Source organism: Sphaerodactylus townsendi, linkage group LG04 (assembly GCF_021028975.2).
Source record: "Sphaerodactylus townsendi isolate TG3544 linkage group LG04, MPM_Stown_v2.3, whole genome shotgun sequence".
Taxonomy (NCBI): Eukaryota; Metazoa; Chordata; class Lepidosauria; order Squamata; family Sphaerodactylidae; genus Sphaerodactylus; species Sphaerodactylus townsendi.
Window position 1 is genome coordinate 121,411,788 of NC_059428.1, and position 23,540 is coordinate 121,435,327.

Consider the following 23,540-nt stretch of genomic DNA (forward strand, 5'->3'; position numbering starts at 1 on the left):
TTACAGCTGAATGCAATGGCTGACAGAGCAAACAGACCACCAAATAGCCCTGGTGATAAGATCAGTCCGGCAGCCATCTTAGTAGTACAATAAAAAAAGGAGTCCAGTCCAGGGCCCCATAACACACTAACAAAACCCCATGTGTATTAGAGATTTACTTTGTTTCTGGCTATGCAAAGAACGTTTTCCTGCCCACCACACAGCGCAGCTGGTTAACAATTTTTAAAAACATGGACTCCCATCATTGACCTTGTTTCTGAGAACTGGAAGCGGTAGCAGTAGAGGAGTTTCTCCTCTCTTTTTGGTGACTTATTTTGCCCTACTCACCTTCTACTCATCAAGGAGGTCAGGGATGCCTGTAGGAATTTCCCTTTCATTTGAGCCTCATGACATTATTGAGAGGCAAGTTTGTGACAGAACACCTTGCCTAAAACAGTGGAACAAATACCTGGTGTAGGTGCATTCCTGAGTACACAGGCTGCATTCCTGAGTACACAGATCATACAATAGAGCGAGCCCCACAAATGTCAATGGAAGTTAGAAGAAGACGAAGAGTTTGGATTTATATCCCACCTTTCTCTCCTGTAGGAGATTCAAGGGGCTTACAATCTCCTTGCCCTTCCTGCCTCACAACAAACAGCCTGTGAGGTGGGTGGAGCTGAGAGAGCTCCGGAAAGCTGTGACTAGCCCAAGGTCACCCAGCTGGTGTGTGTGGGAGTGCACAGGCTCATCTGAATTCACCAGATAAGCCTCCACAGCTCAGGGGGCAGAATGGGGGAATCAAACCCAGTTCCTCCAGATTAGAATGCACCTGCTCTTAACCACTACGCCACTACTGCTTAAACAGGGTGAGCTTAAACAGGTACACCCATCTAAAAGAGGATGGGACCAGGGCACTGTGGTAGAAAATCTGCTTGGCATGCAGAAGGTGCCAGGTTCAATCCCAGGCATCTCCAGTTACAAGGACCAGACAATAAGTGATGCAAAAGGCCTCCGCCTGGAACCCTGGTGAGCTGCTACCAAATAGAGTAGACAGTTTGAATTCTGATGGCCCAATAGCCCAATTCAGAATAAGGCAGCATAATGTCAACAGACACCTCAAAGACTAGCAATATTTACTCCAGCAGGAGCTTCCACAGGTCAGAGTGCACTTCTTCAGATTCCGCTACAATTGGCAAACAAAGCAAGAGGCACCGAACCAGGCTGCAGGACAACTTGAAAGATTCTGGAATGATAATTGGAGTTTAATCCTATATATTCATGACCGACGTAGTAAGTGTCAAGCCCCAAAGATGGCTTTGAGTGCTATACTCAATATGAGAATCCAATCAGAAAAGACAGGCTAAAAACAACAACCATGCATCGCAGCGCATAACAGAAGGAACCAAGATTATATAATGCCGACATCTATGTAGTCCAATACTCTAAATCAATCCAGAATGAGTCCACTGGTTACTTCCCATTTCAAGGAAGCTAGTCTACTTCTTCAGCTTTATGTTTTGATGCTTGCCCCGACTTTTCAGGAACAATCTTAACCCACCCCTCCACCCACCCCCCGCAAAAATAATGCATGTGTTCCTCCCCGGCAGGCTAAGCTGCATATTTCATATCCCGACCTAGCCCATCTTTTCTGACTGGATTCTCATATAAGGCATAGCATTCAAAACTGCATTTGCAGGCTTGACATTTACTACATTTTCATGAATATGCGGGATTCAACTTTAATTAGCATTCAAGAATCTTTCAATTTGTCCTGCAGCCTGGTTTGTGTTGTTTGTTAACTCTACCTGCACTTCACCTATACTTTGCTACAATACCAAACTAACGTGTCAGACTACTTCACTGACAGACTTTTTTTCTAAGCCCATTGAAGCCAATGGCTAATAAGGGCATGGCCACAATTGAGACCACAATCAGACTGCTTGAGTAAACACATGCAGGATTGCATTGCACAGCTACAAAATCAGGGAGGTTGTCAATTACCTGAGCTGGAGTTGTCTTGGGGGAAGAGGGATCACAAATTGTGCCAGTCTATCCTATACTGGGAAGGGCAGGCATGAAGGAGCTAGGAAGTTTAAAGATGTGTCACTGGCCACCAAGAGCAAGTTAATTCGTGCTATAGGATTCTCTATACCTATGTATGGATGTGAAAGTTGACAGGACGAAAGTTGGCAGGAAGAAAGCAGATTCCTTTGAAAGGTGGTGTTGCAAGTGAGTGTTATGGATACTGTGGAATGCCAAAAAAAGTGGGCTCTAGATCCAATCAAGCCTGAACTGTCCTTAGAAGCTAAGATCACTAAATTGAGATTCTTGTTCTTTGACCAAATACAGAGAAGACAGGAGTCACTGGAAAGGACAATAATGCTAGGAGAACTAGAAGGCAGCAGGAAAAGAGGAAGGCCCAAGATGAGATGGGCTGACTCTATAAAGGAAGCCACGGCCCTCAGTTTGCAAGACATGAGCAAGGTTAACAATAGGACATCGTTAGGACAAGGTTAACAATACGAGCATGTTAACAATAGGACATTTGGGAGGATATTAATTCATAGAGTCACCATGATACTGAAGCAACTTGACAGCATTTAAAACACACACATACCCTAGTCTCAGCTCCACACTGACTCATCAAAATAGTTTGTCTATGCTTCAAAAGTTATTTCTGTACCTTTATTAAAGCAACATCCTCAAGCAAATGCCAAGACAGTTAGAAGTGATCAGCTCCTTTCAACACATGCACACTGATTTTTTAAAAAAATATATATTTGTTCAAATAATGTAAGAGAGGACTGAACAATTCTAAAGCAAGAGCATCGCAGCTAGCTAGAAATGAAATGTGTCAGATAATCCCCATGTTACAATTAGTTGATTAGAAAGCAGAAAAAACAGGTAAGGAATTCAACTTTGGATTAGATATTCAGGTCTTTCCAGTGTAAGGAGTCCATGGGTTGACAGTGGTAAACTGCAGTACTGCAGTCCAAGATCTGCTTATCCCCAAAATTCAATCCTGACAGAAGTCGGTTTCGGGTAGCTGTTGTCGACCCACGGTCTACGCAAAGAACCACTTTCGGTGACCGGAGATAAATGATCTGGCGGGAGATCGCCAGGCAGCTGGGAGCCGCTGGAGGTCCAGGTTCCTAGCGCCGGTAGCTCGCGATGCTGGTTCCTGGCACCTTTTATTGCGATTCTCATGGGCGTGTAGAAGGGCTGGAACGGGAGAGTCCCGATGAGCGTGGGAGATCGATTAGCGTGATGCATGATCTCACCTGGTTGCTACGGCATGGAGAGGAGCCGCATGCGCCTGGGCTCAATCTTCAATCTGGGGGCAAGACCATTGTCCCTTTGTCCGGGACGCCCGGTGACTGAGCCAGATAGTTCATGACCTGTGACTCATAGGGGATGAGGGAGTGGGGGCAGCGGAAGCACCAGAAGGGTCAGGTGCGTTTCGGTGCGCCAACGCGTTTACCAATGGCAAGCTGCTGGGCCCAAAGCAGTGCATTACTACAGGTAGCTGGCTCAAGGTTGACTCAGCATCCCATCTTTCTGAGTTTGGTACCCAGGGTACCCAAATTGCTGGAGGCAAAGTCTAGATGCCAAGGAAAAGCAATTGCAAACCACACCATTAATGAAGTCTGCCTAGTAAACATCAGGATGTGACATAACAGTAATGAACCGGTATTTGAACAGGAAATTACCTTTATCCAAGTTTTTCAAATAGATTGGCACTGATAAGCAGTTGCAAGAAATGTAGCAATGTATCAATGAGACTGTATAAAGTTATGAATTACAGAAAGACTCCTGTAAGGGTCTGGTATTCCAGTCAGCAAGCAAAGACTCAGGAACATTTCAAGAGCTTTAGTGGAACTGTGTCAGCCCAAGGTTCAGATAGCCAAAACTGAAGTTTGGCTCTCTGACCCTTGGTATATACCTGTAAGTTAAAACATGGCTCATCCCATAGTTGTCGTCCCCTCGCATTCCCATAATATCAGCATAATAAAGAATGGTGTGAATAGAAGCATTGTTTTGGGACAGGTGGTTCCCTTCTTCAGAGGAAGGCAGATAAGAGAGAACGGTTAAGCTCTATTGACTAGTTACATTGCAAGCGAGGGAGATCTCCTTAGCCTTGAGCTATAATGGCTCGGCCAGCTGTGGCCCTGGATTCAAAGGTTCCTCCCACAAGCACAAGCCACTTACATTCATACAAGGAGGAATCTGTGACAAGAGCAGATTTTCATGTCTCTAGATGTTGTGTCATCACCCTCACTGTTGCTACAGATACTTCCTCTGATGGTCTTGGACCTTCAAGAGCAGACTTTTTCATGCCACAAGAAGCTTCAGAAGACAGGACAAGGTAGGAAGGATCCACTTCATCTGTGGAACTCCACTTAACAGTTCTTTGAATTCAAGCTAATGATTAAGCCTATGCGAAGAGATACAAACATGTTTTGGTTCATCTGAGACAGTGTTTCCCATCCTGGGGTACATGAACTCCCAGGGGTTCACTCTGGAATGTTTGGGCATATGTGAAAAAAATTATATAATTGGGGAAAATGTATATTAATGTCAACAGTGTAAGACAAAATACAAGTCAAAAGTGGTGAAGTTGATTCAATGTTATGACAAGTGGTGGTGCGGTTTCCTTCATTTTTTAACTTCGAGAAAAGCCTGTGTTCCCTAGCTTTGTTATTTTGGAGAGCGTGCCTCTGCAGTGCGCATGCATCTTTTCACAGGCTTTCACTCTTCTCTGCTTTGTGAACATTCAAGTGCCTTTGTGCAGTGTTCTGTGAGGTAGTTTTTCTGTGTTTTCTCTATAAATTGCAGTTTTTAATCATTTTAAGTAAAATTTAAAAATCATTTTTCAGGTCCTGTACTATCAGATATTAAAAATTCCAAGTATTAATAAATTAAGTGTAAAAAATTAATGTACTAATTCCACATACTTTTAAAGTTAGCTGAGTATTAACTTGAACTCATTGTATCTGTTTGTTCATGTTATTATTCCATTGCTTTTAATCCCATTACTAGGCCATTCATTTGTAGTAACAACATATAAATTTGAAATAACAGCAACTGTGTTAATTACACAGGTTTTGCTAACATGGGGGTAAAATTTAGATAAATGGGTTGCCAAGGGGAACATGAGTGAAAAAGATCAGGAACCACTGATCTAAGACATTATAGAAATATTTTCTGTTTTGTAGTTATCTGTAATAATACTATAAATAAGTACTTCCTCGAGAAAGAATGTCTGGGTTATTTGATTTGTGGTGACTCATTCACACATGCAAATCTTTACTTGAACCTGCAGTGATCAAACGAGGAACATGCATTTGTGAAATGGTCTAAAATTTTCCTCAGTTCCTGCCATATTGTGAAAAACAATGAATGTTGGGGAAAAAACATTGTCAGCTGGAGGCAGTGAATGTGAACTAGTACTACTAAGACATGAATGAATGCATACCAGGCATATCTGGGAGATTCCAAGGCTTTTAGAACAAGATCAGTTTCTCTGCACTCTTTTTACCCCTGTAAACAAAGTGACTTCTACATACACACTTTCTCTTCCATCTCTGCACATGGTTCCCAGTTATGTCATTGGGATATATGCACAATTGAGAAGCAAATACCAGTATGAATTTTGCATGTTTGATTGCATCAGGAAATTTGAGCATCACAAATGTAATAGGAAAAAATATACATAACCTCTGCATTTTCTGTCCATGGGATTATTAAAACTCCTTTTATTGGCGGTTATAAAATGTGCTGCATAGGATTGATCAGGAAGACTGAAATGGCTTTTTGGATTTGTTTCATCATCTTTCTGCAAATGGATGTTTAAAGAAGGTTTTTATCTTTGCATCCTTTATACATTATTTTCATGTTCTCTTCTGCAGCTCCCGTAACCACAGTACCCAAGAGCCACTTAAACCTGCAATGGTATGCGATCCCTTGGGTAAAAGGAACTTGCAGATATATTATTGATTTATATTTTAAAAATCAGGCCATTATGTATATGCTGGCTACAGGACCCCTTGGGCAGATTTGTGTAATAATAAACCATTTTTTTGTGGATGCAAATGGTAACAAAATTGTTTGCCAGCCATGTCTTACACAATGGCAAATGAAGGGGAAAAACAGCCCAATCATCTCTGCACAAAGGGTATAAACACAACAAGCTTTGTTAGACATTTTATGTCTTGCTAATCTTGAGTACTTCCAATACTGTGACACAACTAACAACTGGAGACTTTGGATCAATCAATCACACATAAGGATTCCCTTGCTGGAACTGATTGTTTATTCCATGACTCTGTTTCCAACAGGGGCCAGACAGATGCTTACAACAGCATCCAAGCATGGCACAGAAAATGTGGACAGCTTGGTGTAGTGGTTAAGAATGACAGACTCGATCCTGGAGAACTGGGTTTGATGCCCCACTCCTCCACTTGAGACCTGGTAGGTGACCTTGAGTTAATTTTGAAGAAGAAGAAGAAGAAGAAGAAGAAGAAGAAGAAGAAGAAGAAGAAGAAGAAGAATCCTAATGTTCTTTTCATTCTGTTCCCAGTTCATTGGGCCCAATTCTGCAAAATGCCATTTTACATTTCACTGGAGTTAAGCCATCTCAGTCCAGATATAGAGCAAGATAGTCCTCCAGGGTGGCACCACTAAGGAGTTTCTGCTACACTGGAAGTGCTTTTCCAGAACCAAGTTGACCCCGTGTCTTGCACTGCTGGGTGTATCCCTAGAGTCTTTGCAAAGGGTTCTGGGGCATATAGTTTTATTGAGTCCCTCCCTCCACCATCTTGACCTTATCAGAGCAAATCTGCTAAGGCAAATAAAAAGAAGCCCTTTTCTCATATATGTATGAATACAGCTACTACGAGTAATAAAGCAGAAAAAATCAGAGCAAATGGGCTGATTCTCATTGCATAACCTTGAAGATAACAAAGAGGAATATGTGTTTTGGGTTTTGCAGAATCTCACCCTGCAACTGCTAATTTTCCCCATGAATCCCTGACATGGTATAATGACAATAATACAAACATCATGCCATTATTTTGTAAGTATGTAACCAATGCTGAGAAAACAAAGAGATACTCATTCCTGAGGAACCTATTGATTTCAGGCTACGCAACAAAGGTCTGACAGGAACATGCAGAAGGGGAAACATTGCAAAGATGGTTCTAAAGCAACTTTCTGCCATTTTCCCCCCAGAGCAGGTTTTAAAGCCTAGCTATAAAAGGCCCACTTTCCTGCTGCCACTGGAATCCTGCCTGTATCCTTCCTTATTCTCCCCCCCCCATCATTTCTCTTCAAGCTGTGCATTTGTAAATAAAGATCCCAAAATGCTTCTATTGTTTTTTCTCCTCCAAACAGAAGTCACCTTATAAAGGTTGCCTTCAGCTTCCCAGCACTGAAACACAGACGATGCATAGAACAATACAATAAACCATTATCTCACTTCATTCTTTTTTTTAAGCATTAATGCATTATGGACTTTAACAGAACCATTTAATGTGCAAAACTAAGACAAGAGTCCCATCTGGCACTTATCTAGCTCAGTATAGAAACAGAAATGTTCAGGATCTTCTTTCATCCTTCCTATTTTGATTTAATAGCCCTTTCCAATTTTGTCCTTTTTTTGAAAAAAAGTAGAAATGGAGTTAAAGGGTATTGAATAGTCCTGATGTGCAAAATATTAGCAGCAAGAAAGATAAGGGAACTAAACCTTGGTGATGCAGCATATGGGGCCAAGGGCTTACCCAACTTTCTTTCCAACAGTGTGGTGTAGTGGTTAAAAGCAGTGGACTCTAATGGAGAAAACTGGGTTTGATTCCCAACTCCTCCACATGAATGGAGTACTCTTATCTGGTGAACTGGGTTTATTACATTCCTGCTGGGTGATCTAGGACTAGTGCCAGTTCTTCAGAACTCTCTCAGCCCCACCTACCTCACAAGGTGTCTGTAAGCCGCAAGGAGTTTGTAAGACTTTGAGTCTTCTTACAGGAGATAAATCCAAACTCTTCTTCTTTGCAGTGAATTCTGTTATGGAAAGACCGTGATGGCAACAATTCCTGTTCTACATATTCCTGTCAGGCCTTTGTTGTGTGGCCTGAAATCAGTAGGTTCATCAGTAATGAGCATTCATCACACAAATGGGAAAGAAGCACTGATACTAAGGTGACCTGGGCTCTGGTAACTTAAATGTTTGTGCCAGACTGGTATAGCTGTCCCTGCATCGGACTAAGATCTGGGAAACCCAGATTCAACTTTTCACTCTGTCATGGAAGTTTGTTGGATGTCCGCAGGTCAGTCACTATCTCATCCTAATGTTCTTTGCAGCAAAAATAATATAGAGGGGAGTGATACTAAAGTCCATAAAAGTAACAAACAAGACACCACTATACCACAAGATTAAATTGTACATTAAACTTTGTATATCCATCCATGAAGGTTTTGTGTGTTTTCTTGAAACAGTATGACTGGAAAGGTGTGATTAACATACTTTTCATGGCTGATGTGAGGATAAAATGAAAAGAAGAATAATGATGTTGTAAACCGCTCCTTCTTTCAGAGGGTGGAAAAGCAGCACATAAATAAATAAATAAATAAATAAATAAATATAGAAATAAATAAATTTGGAGTATGCATTGGCTTTTTTATATTAACAGATAATGATGGTTGTGGAGGAGTATGAGCAGAGATGGGATCCAGCAGGTTCTCAGAGGTTCCCGAGAGTAGGTTATTAATTATTTGTGTGTGCCGAGAGGGGGTTACTAATTGGTGATTTTGCCACGTGATTTTTGCCTTAGTTACGCCCCTCCTCTCAGCAGTAGCATGCAGAACTTGAAGCAGTCTAGCAGGAGGTGCACCAGCATGCGTGGCAGCCTGAGCCTGCGTGCATTCGTTTCCCGCCCAAGGACCAGCAGCGGCTGCGTCCTTGCCACAGCCCCGCCCAAGGATGCCCTGCCCCCAGAATGCCTGGCCATGCCCCGTTGTGACCCACCCAGCCCCATTGGCGCTACACCACAGTTTGAATCCCACCACCATGGGAACCTGTTACTAAATTTTTTGGATCCTTCCGCTGAGTATGAGGTACTGTTCTCAGCATTAGTATCCATTCTGCTAACAGAAAGATGTGAAGAACTGATACTGATGTCACAGAGAGATTCCCTAACAAAAAATCATTTGTATTAGTAATTTCCAATACTACTATTCAGGCACTGACCACAAGCACTACAGCTTCAGTTTTGCATGTGATATTTTATCTCAAAACTGTCTGATTTAAGAACTCAAGAACTGGCACCTATTGGCGGTTTTAATCTGATCAGTTATTAACAATGAAATCTCATAGGCTCTCAGCTGTCAAATACTAAAACTGCAATGCTCCCCATACCTCCTTGATTAAAAGCCCTTCTGAACTCAGTAAGACTTACTTCCAGGTAAATATATACAGCGCTAGACTGCTTCTGTCTCTGGATATTATGCTGTCAGATACCAAATGCCAACACAATTATTAAACACAGTCAAATATTTAATACTACAGCCTACTTAATACTACAGCCTGCCAATCACCAAATCCTGTCAGGCTCAAAATGCCACTGCACATCTGCTATCAAACAGGAAATATCAGTTCATGTTCACTATCAAATACTGTTTATGTATCAAATATTATCAAATATTATGTATCAAATATTATCAAATGTTAAATATAGGTACCAAACGTTTAGTGAATATTTCAATGTGTATCTAAGAGCTCAGGGAAATCTGTGCCTCTCAGTTCGTAGTGGGGAAGGAAATTCACTGAAGTTTATGTCTTGGCTTAATTTCAAGTTATTGGAAATTTGTCTGTTTAGCTACCTCACACACAGCTAGGATATGAGCTGACCTCCTTCTAGCTACCCATTGTTTAAGTTCAGATGAACAAGATGAAGCTGCTAGCCACCCTCACATCATCTCAGGGTCGAGTTCTGCCTAAGTTCTCCTCTTCCAAATCACTAAATGCTTTCAGTGAGGTCAGAGAAGGAAGAGGATAAAGTCATGTACCCTGCCATTATGCCTGAATAGAAATCTCAATGGTGTGATAATTTAAGTGTTATTTGGGATAGTTTTTAATTGACATAAATTGCTTTGGGAATCCACTGTTTTAAAACTAAAAGGTAGGATAAAGCCAGTGAAGCACAGATCATATTGGTTGGCCAAGTGGACCAAACATTTGTTCTCTCACATTTCTTTTGTGACAGTGACTGTGACCTTCTTGGACACTTGTGGAATGTTGAGAAAGGGTACAGGACATAACAGCAAAATGGCCATTAGTGATGGTGAAGCCAAGCCAAGTATTTTCTCACAGTCGAGGAAGCTGCTTCTGCATTGGCACACAAAGGCTTCCTGAGTTCTTTTAAAGTACTTCCTGCCACAATGAAGTAAGGACGGAGGCGTAGCTAGAGAAAATGGAGCCCAGTGCAAACTCGTTAATGTTTTTTGTATTTTTAGCATTTTTTCAGTTTTTGGCCTGCAAGGAGTGCAGTTTTAGGCTAGCAGCACCAAAATTTCAGGGTATATTTAGGAGACTTTCCTGGTGATACCACCCAGGTTTGGTGAAGTTTGGTTTAGGGGGTCCAAAGTTATGGATCCTCAAAGGTGTAGCCCCCATCTCCTATTAGCTCCCATTGGAAACAATGCGGGATGGGGCACCCCCTTGGGGAGTCCATAACTTTGGACTCCCTGAACCAAACCTCACCAAACCTGGGTGGTAACATCAGAAGAGTCTCCCGAAAAATCACTGAAAGTTTGGCGTGGCTAGCCTAAAACTGTGCCCCCTGCAGGCCAAAACCAGAAAAAACACTAAAAAATACAAAAAACAAACCTGAATTTTGCGTCCCTTCCAGGTGCTCACACCCCCGGCCCCCTTGTAGCTTTCCTCTGGGTAAGGAAAAGCTAGAGTGTTTTGTGTTTGTTTGTTTGCTTCAGGAAATATATGATATCTGATTTGAATTTGAAGGCTTTCCCTCCTGCACTGCACCAGGAAGAGGCTGCCAAAAGCACAGAATTTAACCATCAATTTATTTGGCCTGAAGCCTCAAGTCAGGCCACACTATTTTTTTTATTTTTTTCCATCATCTTCACCCTGATCAGTAGCAGCAGCAGCAGCAGCAGCAGTAGTAGTAATGGTATATATTTTGAATTCTACTTTATTTCTAAAATAATATTAGGAGCCAGTGTAGTGTATTGGTTGGGAGCAAGTGATCTACAATCTGAAGAACAGGCCTTGATTCCCCACTCTTCCACATGAATGGCAGACTCTAATCTGGTGAACTGGAATTGTTTTCCCAATCCCACACATGAAGACTGTTGGGTTGGCTGAAAGTGAAGGAAATGGTGCATGCGTAAATGGCCAGTGTCTCTCAAACTGCAGGGAAATAAATGGAATTTATATAAAAAACGTGGATGTGCTCATTCATTTGGATGGTCATTTCTTTCCATTTGAACATCAGTTGAGGCTTCTCTCAGTGGAGGGATCACTATTAGCCTATATAACTCAGTATCATCTACTTTGACAGGTAGAGGCTGAATATCCAAAACCTGGCACAGAAAGGTTTTTTTGAATTTCTAAAACCCAAGATCCTTTGACTATTAGTGCCAAGGATGCCCAGAAACATCAGAATGCTCTATACAACTGAATCACAGCCCCTCTCAGGGATTCTTATTGGTTAAAGAAGATCCTCTCAGAAGATGCAGCTGATCACACAATGTGACATATCCTTCATTTTAACAATGTCTATTTTACATTTACAGAATTATAATACTTGGATGAATATATCTAACCTGGTAATGAAGGTATGGCCATCACAGGGTCAGGTTACAGCTTTAACCATCACATCTTTAGTGAACCTTATCATTCAGTCTCCTTTCTTAAATTCAAAGAGGAAAAAAGAATAAAAACAAGCAACAGCTTAGAGTGGCTCATCCTAATAAGTGGTGGAGATGACAAAATTCTCATTCGAAGGAAAGCAAAAAAGTTTTAATCCATATTGTTATATCTTCCTCTCAGTTCAGGTAAGTCTTCATCATTGTGGTTTTCATTTGGATGAGTGTCTAATATGGGATGAGTCCATCGTGTCCCTGTGATGGAAAAAAAGAGGAAAGGCTCAGGAGATCAAGACTTCTAAGCTTGGTTATATCACACTGAAAAGTACAAAGGGGCCCATTATGAACAATGTGTTTGCTGCATGGTTGAGGCAAATGTCAATTGCAGCAAGATTTCTTGCATGGATGAATTTCCTCAAGTGCCACTTTCACTTTTTAGTCTCCCCGCGGCAAGGGAGACCACCTGCAGCATTAATTTGATTTTGCTTCACTGCCAGAGCAGGGAGATTTTCCAGTGAGCATAGCTTTGGCTCAAACCTCTTCCCTCCACCCACAGCCAGCCTGCCTAGCTCCACCCTCCCCACTCTTCATACTGCTCTCCAGGCCTTTCCCCTCACCCCCTTCCATGTTGCCAGTGCCTTCCTTCTTCTCTAAACATATCGATATATCAATGTAATGATATAACAAACTTGGCTTATGCAAGGAACAGCACAAGCAGGGTCTGTTTCCAGCTCCAGCTCATCTCTCCAGCTCTGCTTCTGTCCTCTGCAATGATCTGGAGGGCTTTTTAAAACTTTTTTTCAGACAAGCCACTTAAAAAAAATAAGCCTCTCTCCTATGGCAACAACAAGAGAGAGAGGGTGGGGGACAGGGAGAGAGAGAGAGAGAGAGTGGAGTGGAGAGAGAGAGAGAGTAGAGTGGAGAAGAAAGGGGGGAAGAATATCAGCTCTATAGCATTGGGGGACTGGTGAGTCTTGTGAGATCTGTGCCTTTAAGAGGGGCAGAGTTAAGAGAACCAGAAAACAGAGGCCTATTGAGACTAGCTGGAGGGGAGGACTGGGCTGCCTTTTCATGTTTAAACAGAGAAAAGCAAGGAGACCACATTTCAACCCCACCATGCAGCTAAAAGGCCCAAGGTAAGTGTTCCATGAGTAATAGAGCAAAGATCAATTGCATACTTTGAACAAAACCTATGCACTTTTGAACATTATTTATATAGACAAAATCTCAGGGGTGGTAGTACTAGTATACTACGGGTATGTAGCCACAATCCTTTCTTGGATGATGCCACATTGTGGAGTTTTGCCTGCTTCCTCCATAGGACCCATTCATGGACCACTGCATTCTAGGCAATATATGTGTAGCTAACAATGGCACAGGTTAATAAAACATGCAATTTAATGATGCTTAGTTTTATATAGTCCTTTAGAGTGCCACACAAATCATCTCAATAACCTTTAAACAGTCCTGTAAGGCAAGCTGTATTGCAGAAAGGGAGCAGAGATCAAGGACAGCTTTCCAAGACCATTTGGTATCTTTATACGTGAATGGCAAAGCTCTTGGTTCACAGCTCAGTACTTATATACACCAGGCCAGACGTCACTGCTCATCACCCATGTGGAAATAAATGGGGGGGAGATCTTTGCTTTCAGATTTCAGGATAAAAAAATCATTACGACAGAATCAAAAATCAAAATTTCAAAGTTCAAAACTAACGGTGAAAGTACACATGATGCAGGGGACACGTGACATGTAAACCAGAGGAAACCCTGCCCCCGCGTTTTATTTTTTGGGGAGTGTTTTTGAGAATTTCAAAGAGTCCAGGATTTCACCATACTTGTAAATGAATGTTCACATTTCTATAACTAGACAATTGCAGCCCAAGAATTAAATTTTTGAAATCCAAACCAAGAGCCCAATCTGGGGCTGGTGGGGGGGGAGGGGGGAGGAAACCGGACTCACTTCTGGAGTTGGCTCAACCTTGCGCTGTTGGAGGGGCCAGATACGCAAGTGCCTGGGAGCCACACGGTTCTGTGGTGCCTGATCCCAGAAGCAGCTGCTGTTTTCCAGCCTCGTTAGTGTAGGACACTGCACCAGCAGGGCTGGGGGCATTCTGTAGGTGTGGTTGGGGGTGGAGCTGAACTTAGTTGGCTTCTACCTTGGCTTTGCCTCCAGGGATGCCAGCGCCAAGAGGAAGACATAAGCCCATTGAGTCCAATGGAGGATTTTTGGCAGCGGAGTGGGTTTTCTGTGTTTTGTCTCCCTGCACTGCTGAAAAGCCCTCTGGAGGTGGTGGGGCAGTGCTGCGGTGGTGCTTTCCCTGACCACGCCAGGGCTCTGGACTGGGCTGTGGAGCTTGGATCCACCACTGCATGGATGGAGGGCTTCCTCTATGTCAGGGGTAGGGAACCTGCGGCTCTCCAGATGTTCAGGAACTACAATTCCCATCAGCCCCTACCAGCATGGCCAATTGGTCATGCTGACAGAGGCTGATGGGAATTGTAGTTCCTGAACATCTGGAGAGCTGCAGGTTCCCTACCCCTGCTCTATGTAGAGCACAATTGTCTTAACCCCCCTTCTGCTGCATCAAGAAATGGCCCTCCGCAAAGGAGAGGAGGTCCTGGAGGTCCTCAGGAGCAACATTTCAGGGGTCACTTTGGGTCACAGATGGGAAGCGGGAGGTGAGAAAACCATGCTTCACAGGTGGGAATCCTCCCCTTAGTGTACAGGTGTCAAACTCGCGGCCCTCTAGATGTTATGGACTACAGTTCCCATCATCCCATGCCAGCATGATGCTGGCAGGGGATGATGGGAACTGCAGTGCATAACATCTGGAGGGGTGCAAGTTTGACACCAGTGCCTTAGTGGAACTGCTACAATGGATCTGAGCCAAAATCTGTCAAACAACAAGAAGATCATTTGAAAATGAAGCTGTAGATGAATTTGCATACAACACTTTGAAACTTTGAAAGCTATGCCCAAAAAGCCCTTTGCCAACAAAACAAATGATGATTCAAAGAGGAAGCATCTGTAGATCAGCACTGCTAAGATTTTGCTGTCCTCCACGCAGCCCAGCTCTTCAGATCTGCAAATCCGGCTAGTTCTGAGCAGCTGAATAAATTATTCCACAGCCTGATCAGGAAATGCATTAAGGAACCTAATTTATTCCATAGAATTGCTGGAATAACTTGCGCTTCTGAGGCTCCTCAGATGTTGAGTCACTAGAGAACCGATTGGCTGCATGAGCTTTTCTTTTTCTTTTTTTAAAAAAATAAATCTCAGCTAAATAAAGGACTCCAACGTGAAAATGCAGTACTCTGGGAGAGCATGTGAATTCCTGGCTGCTCCCTGGAGGACCAGACCTTCAAAAATCAATGCATAGATTACAATGGGCTTAGATATACAGAAGCAGTGATTAGACACATTCCCCACCCCCTTTCTCAGTATATATGAAAAAAACCCTGCATAAAACTTGCTAACTTGACTTAAAAACAACATCACTGTTTACTGGCTATGCAAAACGGAACATCTATTTGGGTGATAAAAAGCAAATTTCTGTGCTGAAGCATATTTCCAATTTCCTACGGAGCCTTGTGTAACATATTTCATCCCAACCTGCACACTGCTGTTTAATTATCTATCTATATCTATCTCTGTCTCTCCCACTACCTACCTTCCTACCAAACTACCTATCTACTTGTCTGTCCCCCTACCTATCTACCTGTCTGCTCCCTACCTTTTGTCTGTCTGTCTGTCTGTCTGTCTGATGTACATAGATAGATAGATAGGCTTTTAGACAGTGCTGGGGTGGAGTCAGCAGTTGTGGTCCACATTGGCACCAACAACATTGGGAAATGTAGCCGGGAGGTTCTGGAAGCTAAATTTAGGCTGCTAGGAAACAGGTTGAAGTCCAGGAACTCCAAGGTGGCATTCTCAGAAATGCTACCCGTTCCACGCGCAGGGCGAGCTAGGCAAGCGGAGATACAGGGTCTCAATGCGTGGATGAGAAGGTGGTGTAAGGCAGAGGGTTTCAGATTTGTCAGGAACTGGGGAACCTTTTGGGACAAGGTAGGCCTGTACAAACGGGACGGGCTTCATCTTAACCAAAGAGGAACCAGGCTGCTGGCGCTCAACATTAAAAAGGTGGCAGAACAGCTTTTAAACTGATCACTGGGGGAAAGCCGACAGGAGCTGAGGTGACTTCGGTTCGGAATACAGTATCTATGGGGATGCAGACAGAGAGGGAGGTTTTTCTAAATCAACCACATACAAGCGAGGAACATAACAATGTGCATGTGACAAGGGATAGTGTCTACAAAAGACTTGAGGGTAAAGCACATAAATCCCAGGTTAAGGACAGAGACAGGGTATACAGGTGTCTCTATGCTAATAGTAGAAGCATTCGACCTAAAATGGGGGAGCTAGAGTACAGAGTTTTGAAGGAGGACTTTGATATAGTGGGCATTACAGAGACATGGTGGAATGAGGAGAACCAGTGGGATGCTGTTATACCAGGCTACAGGCTCTATAGGAAGGATAGGATAGGGCGCATTGGGGGTGGAGTTGCCCTTTACATCAAAGAGAGCATAGTATCACATAAAATAGACAATGCAAGGGGAGCTGGTTCCCCTACAGAATCACTGTGGATATCAATACCAGGGGTGAAGGACAGTTTAATATTAGGAATATATTATCGTCCCCCTGACCAAAGTGCACAAGAGGATTCTGAGATGGAAAAAGAAATTAGAGAGGCCAACAAAAACAAAAATGTAGTGGTAATGGGTGATTTTAACTATCCCCATATAAACTGGAAAAATGCATGTTCAGGTCATAGTAAGGAGAGAGCATTCCTGGATATGCTAAATGACTGTGGCTTAGAGCAGATGGTTGTGGAACCAACCAGGGGAGAGGTGATCCTAGATCTAATTCTATGTGGGACCCAGGACCTGGTGCGGGAAGTCAGTGTTGTTGAGCCGATAGGGAACAGCGACCACAATGCTGTCAGATTCAGTATCTCAGCATGCAAACAAGTGGCAACTACTAATGTAGTTACATTCGCCTTCAGAAAGGGAAATTTCTCAAAGATGAGGGGGATAGTGCGCAGGAAGCTGAAAGGGAAAATCAAGAGAGTCAAAACTGTCCAGGATGCTTGGAGGTTATTTAAAAAACACAGTAATAAAAGCTCAGCTGGAATGTGTTCCACAGGTTAGAAAAGGCAGCACCCAGTCCAAAAGAAAGCCACCATGGTTAACAAGAGAGGTTGAGGAAATTATCAGAAAAAAGAAAATGTCTTTTAGAAAATGGAAGTCCAGTTTGGCTGATGAAGAATATGAGAGGGAACACAAATGGTGGCAAAAGAGAAGCAAGTTAGCTGTAAGGGAGGCAAAAAAGGATTATGAGGAACGCATGGCTATGAACATCAAGACCAGCAACAAACAGTTCTTCAAGTACATCAAAAGCAGGAAGCCAGCAAGGGAAGCGGTAGGCCCGTTAGATGACAAAGGAACAAAGGGTGTGCTAAAAGATGGCAGGGAGATTGCAGAGAAGCTGAATGAATTCTTTGCATCTGTCTTCACCCAAGAGGAGGTGAGGAACATTCCTGCACCTGAACCAAGCTTCTTAGGAGGCGAATCCGAGGAACTAGCGAAGATAGTGGTAGACAAGGAAGAAGTTCTGGCAGCCATTGATAAACTAAATGTTACCAAATCCCCTGGCCCAGATTACATTCACCCAAGAGTTCTTAAAGAGCTCAAGCATGAAATTGCTGATCTTCTCACTTTAATATGCAACTTATCCCTGAAATCAGGCTCCATCCCTGAAGACTGGAAGATGGCCAATGTCACACCAATCTTTAAGAAAGGGTCTAGGGGGGACCCGGGAAATTACAGGCCAGTCAGTTTGACATCTGTTCCTGGTAAATTAGTAGAATCTATCATTAAAGATAAAATTATAAAACATGTAGAAAAGCAAGACCTGCTGAGAAAGAGTCAGCATGGCTTTTGCAGAGGCAAATCCTGTCTTACAAACTTACTAGAGTTCTTTGAGGGTGTAAACAGGCATGTGGATAAGGGGGAACCAGTGGACATTGTCTACTTGGATTTCCAAAAGGCTTTTGATGGGGGTGGGGGGGGGGGGGGGTGGGGGGGGGGGGGGGTGGGGGGGGGGGGGGGTGGGGGGGGGGGGGGGTGGGGGGGGGGGGGGGTGGGGGGGGGGGGGGGTGGGGGGGGGGGGGGGTGGGGGGGGGGGGGGGTGGGGGGGGGGGGGGGTGGGGGGGGGGGGGGGTGGGGGGGGGGGGGGGTGGGGGGGGGGGGGGGTGGGGGGGGGGGGGGGTGGGGGGGGGGGGGGGTGGGGGGGGGGGGGGGTGGGGGGGGGGGGGGGTGGGGGGGGGGGGGGGTGGGGGGGGGGGGGGGTGGGGGGGGGGGGGGGTGGGGGGGGGGGGGGGTGGGGGGGGGGGGGGGTGGGGGGGGGGGGGGGTGGGGGGGGGGGGGGGTGGGGGGGGGGGGGGGTGGGGGGGGGGGGGGGTGGGGGGGGGGGGGGGTGGGGGGGGGGGGGGGTGGGGGGGGGGGGGGGTGGGGGGGGGGGGGGGTGGGGGGGGGGGGGGGTGGGGGGGGGGGGGGGTGGGGGGGGGGGGGGGTGGGGGGGGGGGGGGGTGGGGGGGGGGGGGGGTGGGGGGGGGGGGGGGTGGGGGGGGGGGGGGGTGGGGGGGGGGGGGGGTGGGGGGGGGGGGGGGTGGGGGGGGGGGGGGGTGGGGGGGGGGGGGGGTGGGGGGGGGGGGGGGTGGGGGGGGGGGGGGGTGGGGGGGGGGGGGGGTGGGGGGGGGGGGGGGTGGGGGGGGGGGGGGGTGGGGGGGGGGGGGGGTGGGGGGGGGGGGGGGTGGGGGGGGGGGGGGGTGGGGGGGGGGGGGGGTGGGGGGGGGGGGGGGTGGGGGGGGGGGGGGGTGGGGGGGGGGGGGGGTGGGGGGGGGGGGGGGTGGGGGGGGGGGGGGGTGGGGGGGGGGGGGGGTGGGGGGGGGGGGGGGTGGGGGGGGGGGGGGGTGGGGGGGGGGGGGGGTGGGGGGGGGGGGGGGTGGGGGGGGGGGGGGGTGGGGGGGGGGGGGGGTGGGGGGGGGGGGGGGTGGGGGGGGGGGGGGGTGGGGGGGGGGGGGGGTGGGGGGGGGGGGGGGTGGGGGGGGGGGGGGGTGGGGGGGGGGGGGGGTGGGGGGGGGGGGGGGTGGGGGGGGGGGGGGGTGGGGGGGGGGGGGGGTGGGGGGGGGGGGGGGTGGGGGGGGGGGGGGGTGGGGGGGGGGGGGGGTGGGGGGGGGGGGGGGTGGGGGGGGGGGGGGGTGGGGGGGGGGGGGGGTGGGGGGGGGGGGGGGTGGGGGGGGGGGGGGGTGGGGGGGGGGGGGGGTGGGGGGGGGGGGGGGTGGGGGGGGGGGGGGGTGGGGGGGGGGGGGGGTGGGGGGGGGGGGGGGTGGGGGGGGGGGGGGGTGGGGGGGGGGGGGGGTGGGGGGGGGGGGGGGTGGGGGGGGGGGGGGGTGGGGGGGGGGGGGGGTGGGGGGGGGGGGGGGTGGGGGGGGGGGGGGGTGGGGGGGGGGGGGGGTGGGGGGGGGGGGGGGTGGGGGGGGGGGGGGGTGGGGGGGGGGGGGGGTGGGGGGGGGGGGGGGTGGGGGGGGGGGGGGGTGGGGGGGGGGGGGGGTGGGGGGGGGGGGGGGTGGGGGGGGGGGGGGGTGGGGGGGGGGGGGGGTGGGGGGGGGGGGGGGTGGGGGGGGGGGGGGGTGGGGGGGGGGGGGGGTGGGGGGGGGGGGGGGTGGGGGGGGGGGGGGGTGGGGGGGGGGGGGGGTGGGGGGGGGGGGGGGTGGGGGGGGGGGGGGGTGGGGGGGGGGGGGGGTGGGGGGGGGGGGGGGTGGGGGGGGGGGGGGGTGGGGGGGGGGGGGGGTGGGGGGGGGGGGGGGTGGGGGGGGGGGGGGGTGGGGGGGGGGGGGGGTGGGGGGGGGGGGGGGTGGGGGGGGGGGGGGGTGGGGGGGGGGGGGGGTGGGGGGGGGGGGGGGTGGGGGGGGGGGGGGGTGGGGGGGGGGGGGGGTGGGGGGGGGGGGGGGTGGGGGGGGGGGGGGGTGGGGGGGGGGGGGGGTGGGGGGGGGGGGGGGTGGGGGGGGGGGGGGGTGGGGGGGGGGGGGGGTGGGGGGGGGGGGGGGTGGGGGGGGGGGGGGGTGGGGGGGGGGGGGGGTGGGGGGGGGGGGGGGTGGGGGGGGGGGGGGGTGGGGGGGGGGGGGGGTGGGGGGGGGGGGGGGTGGGGGGGGGGGGGGGTGGGGGGGGGGGGGGGTGGGGGGGGGGGGGGGTGGGGGGGGGGGGGGGTGGGGGGGGGGGGGGGTGGGGGGGGGGGGGGGTGGGGGGGGGGGGGGGTGGGGGGGGGGGGGGGTGGGGGGGGGGGGGGGTGGGGGGGGGGGGGGGTGGGGGGGGGGGGGGGTGGGGGGGGGGGGGGGTGGGGGGGGGGGGGGGTGGGGGGGGGGGGGGGTGGGGGGGGGGGGGGGTGGGGGGGGGGGGGGGTGGGGGGGGGGGGGGGTGGGGGGGGGGGGGGGTGGGGGGGGGGGGGGGTGGGGGGGGGGGGGGGTGGGGGGGGGGGGGGGTGGGGGGGGGGGGGGGTGGGGGGGGGGGGGGGTGGGGGGGGGGGGGGGTGGGGGGGGGGGGGGGTGGGGGGGGGGGGGGGTGGGGGGGGGGGGGGGTGGGGGGGGGGGGGGGTGGGGGGGGGGGGGGGTGGGGGGGGGGGGGGGTGGGGGGGGGGGGGGGTGGGGGGGGGGGGGGGTGGGGGGGGGGGGGGGTGGGGGGGGGGGGGGGTGGGGGGGGGGGGGGGTGGGGGGGGGGGGGGGTGGGGGGGGGGGGGGGTGGGGGGGGGGGGGGGTGGGGGGGGGGGGGGGTGGGGGGGGGGGGGGGTGGGGGGGGGGGGGGGTGGGGGGGGGGGGGGGTGGGGGGGGGGGGGGGTGGGGGGGGGGGGGGGTGGGGGGGGGGGGGGGTGGGGGGGGGGGGGGGTGGGGGGGGGGGGGGGTGGGGGGGGGGGGGGGTGGGGGGGGGGGGGGGTGGGGGGGGGGGGGGGTGGGGGGGGGGGGGGGTGGGGGGGGGGGGGGGTGGGGGGGGGGGGGGGTGGGGGGGGGGGGGGGTGGGGGGGGGGGGGGGTGGGGGGGGGGGGGGGTGGGGGGGGGGGGGGGTGGGGGGGGGGGGGGGTGGGGGGGGGGGGGGGTGGGGGGGGGGGGGGGTGGGGGGGGGGGGGGGTGGGGGGGGGGGGGGGTGGGGGGGGGGGGGGGTGGGGGGGGGGGGGGGTGGGGGGGGGGGGGGGTGGGGGGGGGGGGGGGTGGGGGGGGGGGGGGGTGGGGGGGGGGGGGGGTGGGGGGGGGGGGGGGTGGGGGGGGGGGGGGGTGGGGGGGGGGGGGGGTGGGGGGGGGGGGGGGTGGGGGGGGGGGGGGGTGGGGGGGGGGGGGGGTGGGGGGGGGGGGGGGTGGGGGGGGGGGGGGGTGGGGGGGGGGGGGGGTGGGGGGGGGGGGGGGTGGGGGGGGGGGGGGGTGGGGGGGGGGGGGGGTGGGGGGGGGGGGGGGTGGGGGGGGGGGGGGGTGGGGGGGGGGGGGGGTGGGGGGGGGGGGGGGTGGGGGGGGGGGGGGGTGGGGGGGGGGGGGGGTGGGGGGGGGGGGGGGTGGGGGGGGGGGGGGGTGGGGGGGGGGGGGGGTGGGGGGGGGGGGGGGTGGGGGGGGGGGGGGGTGGGGGGGGGGGGGGGTGGGGGGGGGGGGGGGTGGGGGGGGGGGGGGGTGGGGGGGGGGGGGGGTGGGGGGGGGGGGGGGTGGGGGGGGGGGGGGGTGGGGGGGGGGGGGGGTGGGGGGGGGGGGGGGTGGGGGGGGGGGGGGGTGGGGGGGGGGGGGGGTGGGGGGGGGGGGGGGTGGGGGGGGGGGGGGGTGGGGGGGGGGGGGGGTGGGGGGGGGGGGGGGTGGGGGGGGGGGGGGGTGGGGGGGGGGGGGGGTGGGGGGGGGGGGGGGTGGGGGGGGGGGGGGGTGGGGGGGGGGGGGGGTGGGGGGGGGGGGGGGTGGGGGGGGGGGGGGGTGGGGGGGGGGGGGGGTGGGGGGGGGGGGGGGTGGGGGGGGGGGGGGGTGGGGGGGGGGGGGGGTGGGGGGGGGGGGGGGTGGGGGGGGGGGGGGGTGGGGGGGGGGGGGGGTGGGGGGGGGGGGGGGTGGGGGGGGGGGGGGGTGGGGGGGGGGGGGGGTGGGGGGGGGGGGGGGTGGGGGGGGGGGGGGGTGGGGGGGGGGGGGGGTGGGGGGGGGGGGGGGTGGGGGGGGGGGGGGGTGGGGGGGGGGGGGGGTGGGGGGGGGGGGGGGTGGGGGGGGGGGGGGGTGGGGGGGGGGGGGGGTGGGGGGGGGGGGGGGTGGGGGGGGGGGGGGGTGGGGGGGGGGGGGGGTGGGGGGGGGGGGGGGTGGGGGGGGGGGGGGGTGGGGGGGGGGGGGGGTGGGGGGGGGGGGGGGTGGGGGGGGGGGGGGGTGGGGGGGGGGGGGGGTGGGGGGGGGGGGGGGTGGGGGGGGGGGGGGGTGGGGGGGGGGGGGGGTGGGGGGGGGGGGGGGTGGGGGGGGGGGGGGGTGGGGGGGGGGGGGGGTGGGGGGGGGGGGGGGTGGGGGGGGGGGGGGGTGGGGGGGGGGGGGGGTGGGGGGGGGGGGGGGTGGGGGGGGGGGGGGGTGGGGGGGGGGGGGGGTGGGGGGGGGGGGGGGTGGGGGGGGGGGGGGGTGGGGGGGGGGGGGGGTGGGGGGGGGGGGGGGTGGGGGGGGGGGGGGGTGGGGGGGGGGGGGGGTGGGGGGGGGGGGGGGTGGGGGGGGGGGGGGGTGGGGGGGGGGGGGGGTGGGGGGGGGGGGGGGTGGGGGGGGGGGGGGGTGGGGGGGGGGGGGGGTGGGGGGGGGGGGGGGTGGGGGGGGGGGGGGGTGGGGGGGGGGGGGGGTGGGGGGGGGGGGGGGTGGGGGGGGGGGGGGGTGGGGGGGGGGGGGGGTGGGGGGGGGGGGGGGTGGGGGGGGGGGGGGGTGGGGGGGGGGGGGGGTGGGGGGGGGGGGGGGTGGGGGGGGGGGGGGGTGGGGGGGGGGGGGGGTGGGGGGGGGGGGGGGTGGGGGGGGGGGGGGGTGGGGGGGGGGGGGGGTGGGGGGGGGGGGGGGTGGGGGGGGGGGGGGGTGGGGGGGGGGGGGGGTGGGGGGGGGGGGGGGTGGGGGGGGGGGGGGGTGGGGGGGGGGGGGGGTGGGGGGGGGGGGGGGTGGGGGGGGGGGGGGGTGGGGGGGGGGGGGGGTGGGGGGGGGGGGGGGTGGGGGGGGGGGGGGGTGGGGGGGGGGGGGGGTGGGGGGGGGGGGGGGTGGGGGGGGGGGGGGGTGGGGGGGGGGGGGGGTGGGGGGGGGGGGGGGTGGGGGGGGGGGGGGGTGGGGGGGGGGGGGGGTGGGGGGGGGGGGGGGTGGGGGGGGGGGGGGGTGGGGGGGGGGGGGGGTGGGGGGGGGGGGGGGTGGGGGGGGGGGGGGGTGGGGGGGGGGGGGGGTGGGGGGGGGGGGGGGTGGGGGGGGGGGGGGGTGGGGGGGGGGGGGGGTGGGGGGGGGGGGGGGTGGGGGGGGGGGGGGGTGGGGGGGGGGGGGGGTGGGGGGGGGGGGGGGTGGGGGGGGGGGGGGGTGGGGGGGGGGGGGGGTGGGGGGGGGGGGGGGT

General features: G+C 54.9%; 1 long non-coding RNA gene across 2 annotated transcripts in view; it reads right to left on the minus strand.

Moving 5' to 3' along the window:
- LOC125430842 overlaps positions 1–23,540 on the minus strand; it is a 234,366-nt gene that overhangs the window by 80,438 nt on the left and 130,388 nt on the right. For both annotated transcript variants that reach the window (XR_007244227.1, XR_007244228.1), the window contains one exon: positions 11,824–12,120. This is a non-coding gene — a long non-coding RNA (uncharacterized LOC125430842). The remainder of the gene's footprint in view (positions 1–11,823; positions 12,121–23,540) is intronic.